Source organism: Halichondria panicea, chromosome 6, assembly GCF_963675165.1.
Source record: "Halichondria panicea chromosome 6, odHalPani1.1, whole genome shotgun sequence".
Classification (NCBI taxonomy): Eukaryota; Metazoa; Porifera; class Demospongiae; order Suberitida; family Halichondriidae; genus Halichondria; species Halichondria panicea.
Genome location: NC_087382.1, coordinates 6,899,563 through 6,919,558, shown reverse-complemented (window position 1 = coordinate 6,919,558; position 19,996 = coordinate 6,899,563). Strand labels below are relative to the sequence as shown.

At 39.0% G+C, this 19,996-nt stretch overlaps 3 long non-coding RNA genes across 3 annotated transcripts; 2 read left to right on the top strand and 1 right to left on the bottom strand.

The window, feature by feature from the left end:
* Window positions 1-3,145: 3,145 nt before the first annotated feature.
* LOC135337945 (uncharacterized) lies at window positions 3,146-5,417 on the bottom strand. The gene is made up of 4 exons (XR_010395382.1): window positions 5,237-5,417; window positions 4,870-5,032; window positions 4,548-4,668; window positions 3,146-3,381 (listed from the first exon to the last, which is right to left on the bottom strand). It is a non-coding gene; the product is annotated as an uncharacterized LOC135337945 (long non-coding RNA).
* Window positions 5,418-8,284: 2,867 nt separating this feature from the next.
* Window positions 8,285-9,555, top strand: LOC135337947 (uncharacterized). Its single transcript, XR_010395383.1, has 2 exons — window positions 8,285-9,039; window positions 9,114-9,555. It is a non-coding gene; the product is annotated as an uncharacterized LOC135337947 (long non-coding RNA).
* Window positions 9,556-11,263: 1,708 nt separating this feature from the next.
* Window positions 11,264-14,966, top strand: LOC135336949 (uncharacterized). The gene is made up of 5 exons (XR_010394984.1): window positions 11,264-11,996; window positions 12,579-12,643; window positions 13,450-13,639; window positions 13,887-13,944; window positions 14,390-14,966. It is a non-coding gene; the product is annotated as an uncharacterized LOC135336949 (long non-coding RNA).
* The last annotated feature ends 5,030 nt before the right edge of the window (window positions 14,967-19,996 follow it).

Genomic DNA, 19,996 nt, shown 5'->3' with positions numbered 1-19,996 from the left:
AACACAAACACGGTGTGCACACCACGCATACACCACACACACACACACACAACACACGGCGTCACACACGCTAACGGCGTGCCCCACATAATTATTGTAATGGTTAGCTCGTCTAGAGATATAACGGCGTGCGCACACCCACCCACATAATTCACCCACATAATTATTGTAATGGTTAGCACACTCAGCTCGTCCAGAGAGCGTGCGCACACCCATCCACATAATTATTCTAATGGTCAGCACACCCAGAGAGTCTAACTAGCTATTGCTGCTGCCTCATTATGGAGGGGACACGATCAAACAATTTGATCTCGAGGAAAGCTTAAATCAACATTGCGATCAAATGAATCGACTGTGAATCAGTTATACTCCACTCAGTGTAATAACACTGTAATTGTACTACTATTGCTGTGACATCCTCTTGTTAAACAGCTCCTCGAATTTGGCACCTGCAGATGATTTAGCAATTGCTGTGGCTGCACACATCACCTTCTTTGCAGGAACAGTTCCACCTTGCAAGCTTAGCATCACACCACAAAGCCTAAAATAAAGGTCGACTACTGAAAAGTAGTGGTGCGCCAGGCACAACATTGAGATTTTTACATGATAGGTGTAAGTCAGAATTAAGCACAGATTTGTGACAGTAGTTCTTGAAAACACAACTTAGTCGCCTTGTTTTTCAAGTACTGTTTGAAGCCGCCATGCGTGTTGTATTGTGAGTCAAACTGCGCAGACACTAGATCACGCACTTTGAAAAGTGTGTATAGAGATGTACAGCTATAGCTCTCAAAATAAAACCATGCATCCACAATTACAACTCATACTCTCTGCCTGTAGCAAGTACACACAAAAACCATGATGGCAAGAGTGTTTAACAAGCACCAGTATTTTTGAGACAATGAAAACAACGAGAGATCTGCAACAACAAAATAATAATACTTCAAAGGTAAGCTTACTTCAAGCACCAGGCACCATTATATTACTATTTATGATACAGCAGGCCTAGGATCAGAATAATTCAAGTGTGCTTTTTGTGAAGCTGCATTTGGCAGATTGGTAATTATTGCCAAAGCGTATAAAACTGGGGAGCGTATAAAACAGCTCAAGAAGTTGAGGCTTGAGGCTTGCATGATGCAGGTTATAAGTTATAATAATAATTACGGTATTATGGTATATAAAATACATAACTTGTCTTACTATTGATGCGTCATACAACCTAGCATCATCTTGATAGTGCAACAAAGGAGTGTGATGTTGTTGCTGATGTTGTTGCTAAGTCGCTAAGTCGAATCAATCGAAAACCACACAGACAAGTGTAGACAACACGTAGACTGAGTTTCTTAAAATACCACTGCTCAAGTCACTCTTGCACGACGATTAGGAAAAGTTAAACGAGCATGTTTAAACGAGCATGTTGGCTTTAATTACCGAATTCTGAGTATAAAGCCCAGGGCGCGACCTTTGACCCCGAAATTTTCTTTCAGCTCTTTTTCTCTTGCACTCATGCCGGTGGTGGTTTTTCTTAGTAACCAAAATAACAAAAAATAAGGCGTGAAATGGAAGTAATACAGACGTTTTCAGGTAGGTTGAGGGAATGCTACAGAGTCTAAAGTTACTCATGCGTTGATAATTAAGTTAGGATGTCCCACGCCTAGCCCACATGTGAACTGTTGCATCATCATTGATTAGTGTGCACTAAATTGAAAGAGCTATAGCAAGCTGATCTTTTGCAGCTTCTACTGTGGCCCAAACTATCATATGTGATAGTACTTAGGAAAAGGGCCCTTAACGCGGGCATTTTCGAATCAGTTTTTATTGTTGAATCGGATAGCGCGTCCTTTAAGCTTCAAAATGATACCAAGATCGATTTCCGGAGATAATATGTTCGAGAGAACGCTACGAAGGTATTGCAACACCCTCTGAGTAAATGACGCTCAAACGTCATGAATAATTGAAGTTCAATTATTGCCTTCCGGGCACTTCCGTATACTCATAAAGCTTAGTAATAGATGTTCTGGAGAAGATAAGGTTAGTTAGTTAGATGAAGGCTAGGCGTTCTAGGACTCTCTAGCTAGCTAGTATAGCTATGTAGCTGGATTGCTTGGCACCTAGGAAGGATCTTCGAAGAAATAAAGAGACAAAGACTCCCGTCGCTCGAATGGTAAGCTCTCATGTCTTGTTATAAGCTTGTACTTATTATCTGTGTAATGTATCAGTCTTATAAAAGATCCTCACTTGTATGGAGCCTACAGAAGTCCTTCATACAACTTAAAGGAAGCGTAGTGTTTCACTTAGTATTCGTCCGTATCGGCTTGATCCAACTTATTAGTAGCCTTATAAGAAGCTTTCCTCCTTTAATTTAGTACTGGTATCACTGCCATTGTGCTTAGTAGTAACAGGCCTGATGGGATGGTTGATCACATCATGGAGGGCCCAGGAAACTGCGTGGAATTGTCGTATAAGAATTGTCGTATAACATTTATATTGATGGTTCCCCTAGGTGGTGGTAAGCCTGAGAAACGCTAGTCTATTGGCTAGAATGTAAGTGACATTGATATTGTGTCTATCTTAACTTACTACTTATCTGTAGGTTGTTATGGAGTGTTTATGAGGACAAGTGAGGACAAGTGGACAAGTGGCACGGGATACGTACATCTAAAGAAACAAGAGTGGATCTACGCCAAGCTAGCTAGCTAGATAGCTGCTCTTTCTAATCTATTTCTGTTGCTAAATTATGTTTGTTAAGAAGTGGAGCTACCTGGCTCCTCTTGATGATTGTAAGTACTGGGCTGATGAAATAGTCCTGTACAAGTTGTCATCTTTTATTTGTTAAAAATAATTAACAATAATAGGGAAATTCCCAGGGAATTTCCGCCGGTAAATTTCATTGTAAAAAATGAACGTTCAGTGAGCGTCCGCGTTTGACCTGTTTAACTGATTAACCGCGGATGACGCAAATTTGCGTAATTAGGGAATAGACCCTTTAGCCGCGGATGACGCATATTTGCTTACTCTACTCTTATTTAATTTGTGGTAAGCTACAACCTTCCTGAGCTCCACATCTTTGCAAGGCTTCTCTCGAAGGTCAACAGAAGCCATACCCAGTCCGATCACCATAGGTTAGCAATCAAAAATTTGCTTAAAATTTCGTATGAAATTTGTATTTTATATAAATTCAATATCAATCTCAAAAGTGAACATACATTATAATAAATACAATTACAATTAATTCTATGGTACAACAATAACAAAGAGGCCTCTGTACACAGGGGATGAGGTATCCTGGGTATCTTGGATAGTAGTGACAGTGAGTAGGACTTCTCGGACCCATAAGATGGTGGTGGTTCCATGGCAGATAGCAGTGAGGATTGTTTCACAGACCTGCATGAGGAAGAAAGAGTATTACCAACCAAGCAGATCACCTCTAGAATCAATGGTTCTTACACACAAGTAGCACAGAACCTAAGAAACACCAGCCAACAAGCCAGCCATAAAGAATTGAATTTTAAATGTCACCTTTGGGGTGGTGCCTAAAAGATCAAAAGATTATCATGCAATCAAACACTAAATTGACATTCAGCCACATAATTATAATTGAATTGCTATAACAGACAGCACACTAAAAATTGGGTAGATACATGTAACACAGCACTAACTCACAAGCCAACAAACCTAAAGAAGTATACTGAGAACAGCCATACACAAAGTACAGTACATCTCATACAAGGGTGACAAAAAATAATTATGAATCATGCAACCTTAGACATAATTATGTATAGGCTCCCACAAGCAAACTTACATGCAATGGCACTCATAGGCACATATAAAGCAATTGTGATCCTACAACAAACTGGGAGTTCATAAAAAGATTCAACTTTGGGCACAGAAGAATTACAATGCATATCACAGGCAAACACACAAGCCAACAAGCCAACTAATGACAAATTATGACCTAATCCTAGCTGGGGAGCATAACACAACCAACAAGCCTATTATGTTGGGAATAAAATGTCCTTACACAAGTAAACAGTACACTCATAAGCCCAACAAGCCTTTGCTTTCATTATGCAATCAACCACCATACATGTACACAGTGAGCCTAATGAGTAGTGAGCCTAATTGAGTAGTAGCCTAATTGAATTGTAACCTTGGAAGCAAGCAGAAACTTCACACAAGCCTAGGCATAAGAATTAACTTTTGGCAGCACTGGTAATATGTAAATTGTTAGCACATATAAAGTATCATGCCACAGGCACACACAGGGGGCACACACGGCACGGGCGGGCACGCACACACACACACACATGCACGCACATACGCGGGCATCAATAGTGAATACACATGCAGCTATTAACAGAATACATTGTGGATGAGACCAACAGATAGCTAAGCATAACACCTTTACATTGCAACACTGCTGAACTGCTGAGCGTACATATATAGGCTTCTGTATTTTAAACTCGGGCTTCAACACACTGCTGGAGCAAGTATACTTTACAAGCTACGTAGGTAAGCGTATAGTATAATCATACGCACACAAAGCTTACCTCTAAAGTAATCTCTCGCTCTGTCCTTGGCTGGTTGACTCTTCGACTGTTCAGATAGAACTACAAGGTAGCTTGAAGAGAACTGTTACTGTTACTAAGGGGTGCATCTTTCTTTGCCACACTGAAACAAATAAATTAAATATCAAACACTGTACACTACACTCTAAAAACAGGCTCTAAACTAACTCAGCTTCTACACAAGTATACTTTACACACTCATAAGCTATCTAGGCAAGTGCATAAGCATATTAAATCAGCTCAGAGGCTTCTGAAGGCTTATACTAGCTACATAATGCTTGCTATATACGCACACAAAGCTTACCTCTGAAGTGATCCCTTGCTCTGGCCCTTGGCTGGTTGACTGTTTCTTTGGAAACCAGGAGATCCTGACACAGTAACTACTGTAGACTACTTTGCTAAGAAGTTGAATAAAGAAAACTGTCACTGTTTCCAAGTTATGCATCTTTCTTTGCTAGAGGCGAATGCTGAAAAAGAGAAAATAATTTGAATATCAAACGTTGTAGACTACACTCTAAAAACAGGCTCTAAACTCACGAAGCTACTCTTCCAGTATGTTTCACACACTCAGAGGCTATCTAGGTAGGTGGACAAGCATATTACATCAGCTCAAAAGGCTTCTAAAGGCTGAACTAGGAAAATGATGATCGCTATACACACACAGAGCTTACTTGTGAAATGATCCTTCGCTGGGGCCTTGGCTGGTATACTCCTCCGTTCAAAACTTAGAGATCCTGGCAGAGTAGCTATTCTAGACTAGTTTGCAACAAAGTTGCCTGCAGAAAACTGCTACTGCTTCTTAGCTACGCATCTTTCTTTGCTAGGGGCTGATAATGATAATGAAAGTAAATGAAAGTAATTTAAAATTAATTAGATTTTGGTTCCGCGGTGGGCGGTACTACGTATGAAATCATAACCGCGGCTAATCGGTTAAAGCTTCGTAGAGACCCAAATTTTTACAGGTAGGTAGAGGAAGGGTTGAAGTTAGCACCTGTGAAAAAAAAATTTTTTGCCCATGTTTTTCATTTCTACTAAATTGGCCTATAGCTTAATTTAATTATTGCCGCGTTAAGGGCCCTTTTCCTAAGTACTATCACATATGCAGCAGATATAACAGCATCTACATGATGTATTGAAGCATTATCGAGTATCTTGGGTTATTCCCGAATATTTAGTAGGGACCTTTGAATAAACTGAACAAAGGTGTCTCCATTGACACTTCCTTCAGCGAGGTATACATCTTCAATTCCTCTTGTTGATATAATACTTATTGCTGAGATTCGTTGTCCATATGCGAGTAAATTATGCGAGTAAATGGTGAGTGATGGGTGTGATACCTCTAACTCCATATCCAAATAAACGCTTAGCATTTGTTTTATCACCATGCTGGGGTCAAAAGCTTCTATCTCTGCCATATACTGTGCTCTTAAAGCATTAGATTGTTGAATGGCAACTCTCTTCATTTTTTGCCTTGTGAGCGTGGAACATTCAACCCACTTGCCACAAACATTAAATAGTACTTCCTTTAAGTATATGCCAGGATTATTTAAGAACAGTTCCAGTACTTCTATTTCTCCTAAAACTCTGCATGGACCATGTCTCTGTTGTATTGAAGTGACATCACCAGTGGTCTTGTAAAGATGTACAATCCTTTCAACTGTTGAGTGACTAACATACAGAGCTCTAGTAACCTCGTCTATGGTTTTAAATTGCAAACATACCATAAAGACAATTCTCCACCTTAAATCTTCAGAAAAACTCCTTGGCATCTTGTTACAACTATAGCCTGATCAGTGTTGAATTTGCCACCAAGATAAAATTTATGGGAATGTGCTATTTCCTGTATGTACATGTACATCTAGTAATTATATGCATGAGTAACTTTACAACTCTGAATCATTCCCTCAACCTACCTGTTGTTTGTTTGTCTGTTTGGATCTGCTGCCACAGCACTGCGTTTACAGCATGGATAGCCTTCACACAATAAGTTAACAATAGTAGATTTCTATGTTAGAGCGAATAAAAGTGTTAGAGCGAAAAAAAAGCGAGCATAAACTAAGAAGCTTGAACTTGCACGTTGGCAGCTAGCTAGCTAGCTAACACTATACACGCGGTACACGCGGCCTTTATTCGAGGCACCCCACTATAACTCGATCTGTTCTCAATGTTTTGTGCTAGACAGCTCAGTCATACATCACTACATGCACTGCACTCTTCTGGTTTCACTCTTCTGGTTTCTTTATAATCATGTTACCAGCCGAGGGTTTGCACTTCAGTGCTCTAGTTTACAAATGGATTGTAATGCTCCAAGATATTAATACTTCCCTAACTTCCCTAGCTATATTATGCTTTTCCTTGTACCTCTGGCGAATTACACAGGAAATCTGTTATTTTGTGCAATGAAAGTTTTTTTCCCACTTCTTTATCTTTGAGTCACATTCTCTGTAGATTTTTAGTACCATTGTTGAAGTGCTGCTTTCGATCTCAAGGTATTGTCTCTTTAGAAATTGGGATTGTGGTTGCTGTTTGTATACTGCCTTGGCTTTGTCTAGCTGTTTTGTTCTCTTTTCCAAACAGCCAGTTCTTGTTTGGAAGGTGTAGTTCGTATGGTTTTAAATTGCCTTCTCGACTCGGTGTGTGCTTACATTTGCAAGTATGTGAAGCTGTGAAGCTCCAACACATTGTGTGTTAGTTTCTAATAATGGTCGTAGTGCAGCCTACTTCATTGGATGGCCTGGCCTGATTTTCATTATCAACCTCCAGATCCGCAAACTGCATTGCCACATTGTCAGGGTCGTCGCTTTCATTCTGTATTGTTATGTCTTCATTTTCACGTTCTACGTCATAGTGATGAATCTTGACACAGTCCATCCATGTACTAAAAGGTAAGTGCGTACAGTGCTAGTCTTTGATGAGCAAAAGTGATGTTTGCTGGATACCTTGAGTACCTTGAGTTGTTGGTGTTTACTCGTGTAGCTTGTGTCGCAGCATGCTTGCTTACAACACATGCTTGCTTACAACAACATGGTCGTATGACTGGGCAGTACTTTGTTGCTTTAGCTCCTCTTGTAGTCTGATAAGGGCATTGAATTCTATTTCTCCCGGACCGCATACTAGTCCTCGTTCCTCGCTCTCTGTCGTTCCTCGCTCTCTGCAGAATTGGAGAATGAGAAATCTAAAAGAAAAGTTATGGGTCGAAATTCACATTGATGCAGTATCGCATTTGGGGAGAAATGATTACTGGTGGTTTACACGAGGATTCCCCAAATACAACAATGTTTGCTAGGTCTGGAGGAGGAACTCCTTATCGCCTTATCGCAAGAAAGGTATCTCATCAAATGAGTGAAGCTCCAAAAGATACAAGTAGTAGTCGTAATTGAAGGTCGATCAAAACTGTATAGATAGCTTTCAGAACTTCCAGAACTTCAAAATTTGAAGAGAACAAAACTGTTTCTTAATTTTTTCCAGTTAACAGAATTTCAATAAAAAATTGTACATGTAACCTTTTAACCGTCGGATTCTTAGTGAAGTGAAATGTCTCTATCGGGCAATAAAATGCATATACCAATAGAATGCCTATACAACAAGGGTGCAACATGTGTTGCCATAACAACCACGGTTATTACGCTCACCCTTTTTTATCATTTTAAAAAATGCTCGGCCAGCGGTGACCTATCATATGGTTAACTAAGTTGATTTTCACATAAGATATATCAATTTGAAGTACAATACATGTACTGTATTACTTACGAGCTCACATAAAGACATTACTGCTAATTCTATACACTACTGATATTCTAGCTATACTATACTACTTACCAGAGTCACACAGTGAGCCCTCTCCTGGTCTTTCACCGCCCTGGTCCATAGCGCTAGCGTCTAGGTGCATATCCTCAGTCCCAAACAGCGTCTGGCATACTCACTGGTGTTAAGGATGGCTCAGCCACATGGTGCACAGGGCATCATATCTTTATGATTGTGATGTATTAATGGATGAAATTTAGTAGGAATGTAGTTTTGTACGAAATGACGGTGATTTGATGGGTATGCTGTTTTTGACAACTTTATTCAATCCATGAAACTAACAGTAAAATAATATTAATTTTTGGCCTGATAATGATTGCAGCAGGTAAAAATGTATGGCCTAAATTTAATATCATGTGAGCACTGATATCATGTGAGCACTGAACAAGTTAACATAAGAAAATTTGGATCATGTCTGGTGGATCTTGCAGACACCCCTCCATAAAGCAAGAGAAGACCATTGAGTTCTCATTAAAGTCTTAGACTCTGTTGGTCAGTGCAGCAGTTGCTATGCGCATGCGCAGTTACTAGTTGCTCCAGAACTGAGAGTCTAAAAATTAAAGCAGGGAAACTTCAGAGGATACCATGTACGCCACTACTATGTATACCAGGGAACAAAGGCTCAAAGAGGATGAAACAGAGGATGGTGTCATGACCAGGATAGCAAGTGGTGAGTTTCTCCAGGCAGTATAATAGCTGTACACATCCAACAGTAAAATACCTATAATTATATATACTTTGCAGCTGCAGCCTAGGATTCTACTAGAGAGACTTGAGTCAAAGTAGTCTGAAATAAGGAGGGACCAAGAGTGGCTTCTTATATATACCTACCTGTTTATTAGTGTTCTGTGTGTGTTGGTGTATCTCTACAATAATTATACACATGCAGTCTCATAATAATTATGTTTATACAGGTAACTGTTATTCCTCATGAATGCAAATCAATAGAAATTTTTTATATGCACATAGGGCTCGAAATATTGGTTGTCAGAGATAACGAAAAGAACGATCCTTCTACGTGTACACTGGGAGAGGAAAAAGAGACAGGAAGATATTATGTTATGTTATGGCATACAAATGTTCGTGGCCATAGCATGTACGTTTTAAGTTTCATTTGATGGATATGTAAATTTTCACTCACTTTATAACTATTATTAAATTTTAATGGATATTTCACAATGCTCAATCTTTGAAATTCTAATTTAATAGATGTATCCATGAATTTCCCATGAAAACAATGATGCCGTAGTTTGATTTTCCATCTGCTTTTCATGGGTGTGTAAAATTTTCAGCTGGTCTATGATTTAATAGCTCAAGACATTCTGACTCACGAAGCAAGAATTCGAAACTATACAGTGCAACAACCAAAGAGAGTAGATTTTTTTTTTGGTACACATTTTTTACATTTTGTGGCAAATCTTCTAAAGTAAAAGTGATATGATCTATTTGAGTGCAGGTACTGAAAGTTCAACTATTGGCGCTTCCATTGGACCAACACCAACTGTGTATTTGCAGGTAGACATCTTGGATGTAGCAAATAACAACAAGATGATTTGTGATGTCACAAATCAATGAATATCATTGCATATGTCAGCAAAAGACAAGAAGGGCCACTCTAGCAAAGATGAGACTTGTCTAGCTCCTGTAAGTTAGTACAGATGAATTCTATGCTATTGTAGTACATGCTCCTCAAAAATCAGACTTAACTAGCATAAAATCGAAAGTTGTATTCCTACGAAAGTTGTATTCCTAACATAATTATTTGCCACCAAAAAACAACAAAATTCAGTATTTCTCAGAACTTACTAGCAGCCCAGACTTCCATTGAAGCTCAAAAGATGAGTCAGGTACATACACAATAAATTTCAGATCTTAACTCAAACAAATAAGCTACTTCTATTCCTAACATATTTTCGGAGGTACACATCTTCAGACAGCCATTTCATAGTGATGATGTCATATGATGTAACAGGTGGTGGTCCAATGGAAGCGCTAATAATTGAACTTTCAGTACCTGCACTCATATCACTTTTACTTCAGAAGATATGCCACAAAATGTGAAAAAAAATAATATAAAAAAAAATCTCTGGTTGTTGCACTGTCAGTTCTGCGATGGGCTCAAAAGAACACCTGTGTGTTGCCACTGAGAGCTTTTCCTGAAGAATTTCTGCGGGAGTCTGGCTGCAGCAGATGTATTAGATGCCCTAGTTGTCAGTCCGGAGGCCAAAATAACTGACTCAAGTTCCTACGGAGATACGTAGCAAATTGTGATCAAGAAGGTAAGTGCATGAAACTGTGTATTATATTTCGAGGCACTTAATAATTATATTTCGTGGAATGGCCTCTAAAATCTAAAATACACCATTTTCCTTTAATCTTTGCACGTTCTCTCTAATTTAAGAACAATTTTTTGTTGATTATTTTTTGTTGATTTTGTTTTCGTGTACAAAACAAATTAAAAATTAAATAAGGAAATTTCGCGCTATGCTTTACACTATACCTTCAGCTTGACCTCTAGAGCATTTTTGTTTCATGTCACCGGAAAGTTGGTGGCAAGTATCAAAATACAGTTTTTGGACAATGATGACGTAGGAGCAGTGACCACTCACACATGTTAATTCATGTTAATTTTCCTTGGCAAGCAGTGATAACGAATCATATGAATCATATGACCAGTTTTGAATATGGTGTACCCTTATCGATCATTTAATTTCCATTGCGTTTATATATACCATGCTCTCTTATATATACCCTTATCATCTGCATGACCCTTTTGTTATTCATTACTTCAATAATTATGTCATTCATTATAATTATGTCATATAATTATGTCATTGTTACATTATATTGGACTCCTACTTATTATATCGTCCTACTTATTATATCATCCTACTTATTATATCAGAGTATCAGACTCCTACTTACTACTATATCGGACTCCTACTTCTCTTACTTATTATATCAGAGTCTTTTTTAGTATCCTACTTATTATATCGGAGTCTTACTTATTATATCGGACTCCTACTTAGGACTAGTATATTGGACTCTTACACTAGTGTGTTGAATAGCACACTACTTTTCACTACTAAATTTTAGTGTGTGTGTTCACTGATGTGTGTGTTCACTGACACTCGATTGTGTGTAATAGTGTGTAATAGAACACTCAACTGCACAGTGTGTAACAGTTTAAGTACAAGGTGCTAATGTTAAAGAATTTTACTCAATGACATTGCTCTAAAATCTCATTGGTTAGTTTGTAGTTTTCTCACTTCACTGCCACATGTTTCTCTTTGAAACTCAAGAGAACCAGCTTGGAGAAGTTGGAGCTAGCTGAAGCAACAACTTGATCTAGTCTAGATATAATATAATGATATAATAGTATCTATCTACCAGTTCTCCAAGGTCTTTTGGTCAAAGAGAGATCAATCCAGCACCCAAAGAGGCGAGGACACGAGTGTATCAAAGCAAGACAGCTGTACATATAGCCATATAGCCAGGAGTACTCAGTCCTGATAATAGCAGCCATTTGTTATACACTATAGAGGTATATCTTTTTACACAGGGAGCTTGTCTACATGTCTATGCCATGCCAGTGAATAAGAACCAAGAACAATGTCAATTCTTGATGTGAGTATATATACATATACCGTATTCACCCGAAATACCGGGACACAATTTTAAAAATAATTATGGCTTGCAATGTCCCTTGAAGAACCTTGAAGAACCTTGAAGAAAAAGTCGAAGTGTCCCTTGTATTAGGGTGTCCCATAGTTAATTAGAACGAATATTACATGAGGTACGTACGCGGCCTTGATTCAAGTAGAGTTTTGAGTCTCTACCAAGCTGACGTTAGGGGCAAACTGTGTTGAGAATGACTAGACTATCCAGATCCGTTCCTTTGCCTACCCCCTCCCCTCTTGCTGATTATTGTGTGTAGGAGCTTTCTCCACTAAGCAACAAGCAGCCCCTCCCCTTCTAGTCACGCTCCCGCATTACTAACCCCCTCTTGCTGATTATTGTGATTATGCAACGAGCAGCCCCTCCCCTTCTAGTCACGCTCCCGCACGCTCCCGCATTACGCATGCTCTTTTTCGTTCTAATTAGATTGGGATGTCCAAAAATATTTACTAATATAGAGTGAAAAAAATTACCTAAGTCCGAATTGTCTGTCTAATTATTATTATGATGCCTATAAATGTATTCATCCAGGCTGAAGAATGTGGAGACAAACATGAAGAGCCCATGACAAGCATGGTATCCGTCAGACTGCTCAGGTATATTAAGGACTGGGACCTTCAATTATTGCTGAATCAGCTAAAACGCAGCCACGCCCACGATTTTTAATATGTTTTGTGTGTAAAATTTTGTGCAGCTACTGATCTTTTTTAGTTCTAAAAACGGTGTTCTAAACCTTCCTTTTAGCTCTTAATTCTTAGTGTAGTAGGTAGTTCAAAGGCTTAAGCAGACATAATTATCTGCTGGGAGAGAGCCACTTCTTTGGCCAAAGGTGAGATTTTGCACAAAACTTAGTCTTACAGCTGACAATAATTACAGCTGACAATAAGTGACATTTTTATTTTTATAGGCTAATAACTTACTCTAAATAGAACATGATGCTCTCTCCCAGCGGATATGTCTGCTTAAGCCTTTGAACTACCTACTACACTAAGAATTAAGAGCTAAAAGGAAGGTTTAGAACACCGTTTTTAAAAAAGATAAGTAGCTGCACAAAATTTTTACACACAAAAGATATTAACGTGGCTGTGTTTTAGCTGATTCAGCAATAAGCAATAATTGAAGGTTCCAGTCCTTAATATAACTGAGTGCTTCAGCAAAGAAAGTTCTTCAATTATGTATGTGAATTTGTACAAAACTTGGTATAATTATACTGCTTAGGTTTCACTATAATTATTATATGTACGTTACATTGTTTTTTTCTTGTGTTTTATCAACCATTATACATACGTGTACTCTAATGTCTACGGCTCCCCCAAACAATAACAAACACAAATACAATACTTGCAGGCACAACAAATAATTATAAATGTTCATACTTTACCAATGAGTTACTTCCTTCTAGTGTGACCAAATGGAAAATCTAAGTGCGATCAAACCGTACCTTTGGGTTACTACCATCACTGGTAATCATGAAGCCTCTCTTGCACTCCTTGCGAACAGTACGACCTCTCTATCGTCACGGTGGTACCGCATTCTTCTCCGCATGTCCAGATGCATAATTATGCTCGGCACCTCACTATTCTGCTCAGCAGGTGAGAGCCATGTACTGTACGTGTGTTTTACAGTTACGTACGTACGTGCCTGCAAAATCACGGACATCGTACATGTACGTGTGTACATCACTAATTTTACGGACACGTATAGTACGTGCCTGCAAAATCAGGACTGGCCACTTATGAATTCAGGTGTGCAGGTGTGCAGGTGTGCAGGGTGATTTTTACCAAGAATTGATGCGCAGGTACTCTTTGAATACTTTTGCTAATACCTCTTGTTCTACAGATTTAGCCCCAGAAAACGAGTTGAAGCCGCTGATGTTCACCAGTCTCTCTCTAGTAAAGTGAGCATAATTATAATATAAGTAAGCATAATCAATCAATCATCAATATGTCACATGTACAGTGATAGATTTTGATATGATTACATAAAATAAGTGATGCTGAGGGCAATCCTGATTTAACAGGCTACCAAAACTACTATTATATTTACTAGCTAACGCTTAAGTATGCATTTGCAACAAGGACATTTCAAATGATATGAACAAAGAGTCAAAGTTTGATATAAAGTGAGACCAGAAGACCAGAAGAATTGTTTCAGATTGTGCTTGAGGTTGAAATAATGCCTTGTAAACTACTATACCTCTTATAATTAGAAACAATACTTTGATCTGAATTGTAATAATAATTAGCAAGCATGACGTACGTGAAATGTTACATGGATTGATAAGAGGTCTAAAGTTAAAGTTCCTTTGCAATTGGTTCCCTCAACTGACCACACGCTACCAGATGACATTCTGAAGAATGTTCATGTTACTGGGGTCGATAGAGTGGCTGTTTCAAGTGTCAAAGAACGAAAAAAGCCCTTGAGAAAGCCCAGTTTTATCGGGATCTTGCCGAACGTATACAAACTGAGAAGCGTAAAAGAGTGTATGAACTAAATGACAAGATTGAATTGGTTCGGAACTTTTGGCGTAACAAAGTATGCAAAGGTTCCTCAAGAGCAGATTGTACAGAAAGCCTTATTGAAGAATTGAAGAATAGGTTCCGTACTATAATTATAATTGTTATGTTCATTCGTGATATCAAATCATAAATTATAATAGTGTGCATTAACAAGAAATGTGCATTAACAAGAAAGGACAAAGTACATGAAATTACGTATAACACCTAATAGCGTGCATTAACAAGAATGCTATGAATTATTGGACATATATATAAGGTACATTTAATTTCATAATTATTATCTATAAAAGGGGTGAAATTATTAAAACAGAGTCTTCTCCTATCCTTCTACCAAAGTTGACCTTTTGCTTAGAATAAGCCTTGAGATGATCTATCGGTATGAAACAGACATCTGGACAAGTAACACACGACCAAACTTCCGTAGGATATCCAAACCACACTTTGCACTCGTGAGGAAAGTAGAAACAAAGAGCAGCATAGTCAAATGTTTGTAGTCCAGTTTGACACACGTCAACGTCAAACGAGAAAAAGTACTGAATTTCTGCTACTCTGAGAGCTGATCCATCTACCATTATTACAGACGATGTAGTATAGCGACTTTTTGTTGAGCCTATAACATGGCCATTGACCGATATTGCAGCACATTTTCGGATCAAGGGAAGAATAGAAAAATCTCCAGTTACAATATCCGTTAAACATTCCTTCAAGGAATCAACTTGATGGGGTTCAAACACTGGTGGAAGGGGTTTTAAATCAACTGCAGTGTTGTGCGCTTCTGGTGTGCGCTTCTGGCTCCAATGATGTGTGAGAGAATTTACTAAATCTGTGATGTTCCAAAAGTGGTACGAACTGTTTTTGATATTGTGCAGGCCACTGTAGGATACCATTTGTATGTATATCGAGAAACCGTCTCATTAATTGCGGGGCGATGTTATTCCATTACACCATTTAGTCTCTCAAAAGCGAAAAGCCAAAACGAGTACACAGGTCCGTAATCTTCCATACATGAAACGAGATGACTGTGTAGGTGAATGTTTATAGTACAATATTATTTCCCATACACAAGTTCAAACTGGGTACAAAAGGACTACAAAAATAGATCAGCATCTTGCAGTTGTTGTTGGGAAAGCTTTAACAGGTAATGCTCCCGTGGAAGTACCTCTTTTAGGGAGGAAAGTGAGTAGATTAGTATCCAGTTCCTCCACTGCTCCGCTGTAAATCCTGATGCTATTTTGTTTGGTATTCTACGGCGATGTCATTTGGTGTTACGAAAGTGTTAACTTTATTCTGGATGAGACTGGTCAAGTAGTTTGCGCTCTACCCAAATCGTCATAGCTGTACCAATTATGCATTGGGTCAATTATGCACATACGAATAGGATCGAAATACGGTAATTCTAGTAGAACTGAATAGCGACAACCGTGTTTGAGCAGCACGGGTATTACAGTCTCTCTGCTTGTAGGCAAATCTTCGGTGTGTTTCAACATTCCTTGGGGTCCATTCTGAGCGATTGAAACCGGAAAAATCAGGTTTTTGTCCAAAGGTTTCTGTAGGAAATTGTTTCAAACATTTTGAGCACCCAAGTCGTGCCCAAGAAATCCACAAACTTTCCTGGCAGCAGGAATATCGCAAGCAACACAGATAAGTGCGCCACGAACTAAAACATTTATTCCATTCGCTCCTTTCATAACTACTCCTTCCCACAGCTGTAGTAGCTCATCAACAAGGGGCTGCAGGAAGGAATTCATAGTTTTCTTTGGCTCTTTTGGACCGGGGATAACACCAACTACAATTACGTTTTCACAAAGATAGCGCTCTTTTCTGGGTAAGTTTTGTATGGCTAAGTACATAACACCAGTAGAATGAGTAGTCCGCTGAAACCAGTCCACGTTCAGAGTAAAAAGTAAAACAGAAGTTGTACGGGGCTGATAGAAATGGATGACCATCTACATTTTGAAAATCTTTCCAAATTTTACCATCGAACACATCATGATACACAATGTCCGTAGAATCTATTGAAAATCTTCTTCGCCATTCCTCAAAAACTTAGGTCGTACAAACATTTCACTCAAGGCATCAATCAAGTTTGTCATAAAATGCTCTTGGCTGTAGAGATAGACATCCAGCTGATGTTCTAACCGATTTTAGGAGCATAGCACCACATGGCTGTCTATGACGAGACTGAGGATCATCAGGATAACGTACAAATTCACATTTCCTTGACACTACCTGTCCATCGCTCTCCTTTGTTTTCAAGTTTTCAATGGAGTACAAACTACAGCAAACCCACCTCTGAAACCGCTCTCTGGTTTGTCCTGCAATCTTTCGTGCTGATGGTATATTTCGAGGGAGATGGGCACAAAAATCTTTTAGTGCTTGAGAAGTCGCCAAAAGTAAAAGAAATGAAGCAATAAAAGTGAATAGCACATTTGTGAATAGCACATTTGTCCCAGCATCTGACAATTTGAAGGTCGACTGCCACATAAAAATGAACATGATGTACAGACGTAGTAGCGAGGAGTGTGCACTGTCTTCTCCTATAATTACAATTACATCTTCTTCTTCGTGCAATTGTATTTCAGTGATGTCCTCATTCATCTGCAATAAGAAGTATAAGAAGCTACTATTCAATACCGAAACACAATGCATTTCATATACATGTAACTTACATCAAAATCACTGAATTCCGTAGAGGTGTACATAGGAAGTTGCAAGTCCTCATCCGATTCAGCATCAACCACTGGCTACTTTCGAGCTCTAAAAGTAACAACAAACAATGTTGTAACTACTGATTCATATATAACTTATACGGCATGTCATCTAAATGTGCCCGGTTTGAATATTATTAAACAAACTCTGACAGGCTACACAAAGTGGATATCTTAATACCTTTTTGTGCGAGAACAAAATCTTCTCCCTCTTCAAATCTTAGTCTCTCAGTGCTCATGTTTCACTAGTTCTGTTAAGTACATCCTCTTGTGTTGGTAAAATGAAGTTTTGGATAACTTTTGGTCACAGTGGCCACAGAGATACTGCCTCTTTCCATGACTAGTACTGCTTGCCATCACAGCTAGCTTAGTAGCTATTACTAATGTATGAGTTGAGTTCAAGTGTAAGCGCTACGCAAGCTAGCTAGCTAGGCACTGTAAGGCACTGTATTACTGGCATGGTAGACTGGCAACACATGAACATGTAAATCGACCTCTGACCCCATAATTATGGGTCATCATGTGAACTTGGATGACCTTAGAAAAGGCGGCATTTTATTGCACGTGTTTTTTGAGACCAGGAAGAAACTTTTATATTAGATCTGGATCTACTGCTACTGCTAGGGACTGCTAGGTCGCGCGAGCATCAGCCACTTCATCAATGATACTGGAGTCTATAGCTCTCCAAGATCGAGGATACCAACCTGGTGACCATCTTGAAGATGGAGCTAGTGTGAACCTAGGTGAACGTGATTCGGTGGAGCCTGAAGATGTAGTACATGGCCCAGTAAGTTATTATTGTGTATACTCAAGGTGTGTACGTGTTTAGCTAGCTATATAACAGTCTGTATAAAGCCTATGTTTTAAATACAGGTGCACACTCCTACTGGACCGTATTGTGCTCCGTTGTATTTGGCTGATAGAAAGTTTCATGGCTTTTTCAATAGCATCCATAAGCATCACCAGCATCACCAGCATCATTTGTATCCACACATTGACTTTTCGAATAACTTTCGAAATCAGAATCGATATTTCTGGCATTTGCACAAACTTCTTCTTTCCTTTGTACGAAGAATAGTCACTCACACTAATAACTCGATCATGGCTTTTTCAATAGCATCCATCAGCATCACCAGCATCATTTGTATCCACACATTGACTTTTCGAATAACTTTCGAAATCAGAATCGATATTTCTGGCATTTGCACAAACTTCTTCTTTCCTTTGTACGAAGAATAGTCACTCACACTAATAACTCGAATCTTTCTTGTTGATTTCCAAAACTTTGAACCTACGAACACAGGAATAGTATATTAAAAAAACTCACCATTACAGGTACAAGAGTCTTAATTCTTAAGGTTACGGTCAACCGTTTGCTCATGAATATTCATGATTTTCTTAATGATTTTCTTATAGTGAAACGTAGATTCCTTGTTTCTCATCAGCCACTTTCTCAATTTGAGAGCGGGCGGGCGGTCATTATTCGAAGTGACCACATTACGAGTAAAACTTCCAAAAGATCACATGATTAAGAAATTAAGGGGTGTGTCAATGCTTTAGAGCAATAATAAAGTCAAGGCAGCTACTTTTTACCACGAGGGAAACAAGGAATCTACTTTGCCTGGTCTGCGATTGAAGCACATATGTGTTTTTTTTCTTTCGAGGCCAAGAAACTCTCACAAAATATAAATATGTGGTGGTCAAAGCCAAGCCTCCAAACCGTAGCACACTTTTTCAAAATAGCATGCTATATGCGATGGTTTTAGTGTGTCCAGTGAGCTTTCAGTAAGAAAGATCTCTTCATACTGCCCTGCATTATTATAGTTAAGCTTATGTAAGCTATCCAGTAAAAGTGTCTATTCGAGCCATGAAATGACTACTGCGTTTCCAGCTCAATCTAGCTGCTAATCACTAGATCTAGCTCATGAATAATTAATGAGCAAACGGTTGACCACAACCTTAATTACTGTCAGGGTGTCATATAGGAATTTGTAGGGGGGGGATAGTAGGGGGGGATAAGGCAGGCAGGCACGCAAAGGAAATTAGGTAGTCATGTTGTATTGTAACCTGACTGAAGATGTAGGGATTTAACATTAATACTTTATATGGACATTTAACATTTAATAGGTATTGGTCTCGCAATTACGAGCAAGAGATCACGTAAAGAAATAGATAGATAACAGTGACAGTGCTAGCCATGTATTATATAATTATAGTTAACTGAATTGCAAATTATAGGGGGGGGGATATCCCCTTCCCCCCTTCCCCCACTGTATGACACCCTAGTTGGTTATACTGTACATACCTCTGGTCCCAATACTGTCAGGTACTCGGAGGTTATCGGAATCCAACAACGCAACTGGGTCTCCAAGCAGAAGTCATGTCTGCAAGCCTTGGCACTGTTGCTGTTTGCTCATTCAAAATCACGGGAAGATTCTTAATGTAAGAGCTTACAGGGTCATAGCAACACACCTCGACCGTTTTGGTCCAGGATAGCAGGACCACTGCCAGGTAAGGCCTTTTTAGGAATAGTCTCTTGATGTTTCAGACTCAATTTCCTCTTGGACATTGCCGCTACTGATGACCCACAGGCAGGCTTCCACTTGCCTCCTCCTGGGGTAGTCTGCTGGCTACTTGACCCAGGAGTGGGATGGATGGGGTTACCGCTAACAGTCCAATTCACGGCATATCGCATTTCGTAGGTACCGTCTTCTTCTGGAGT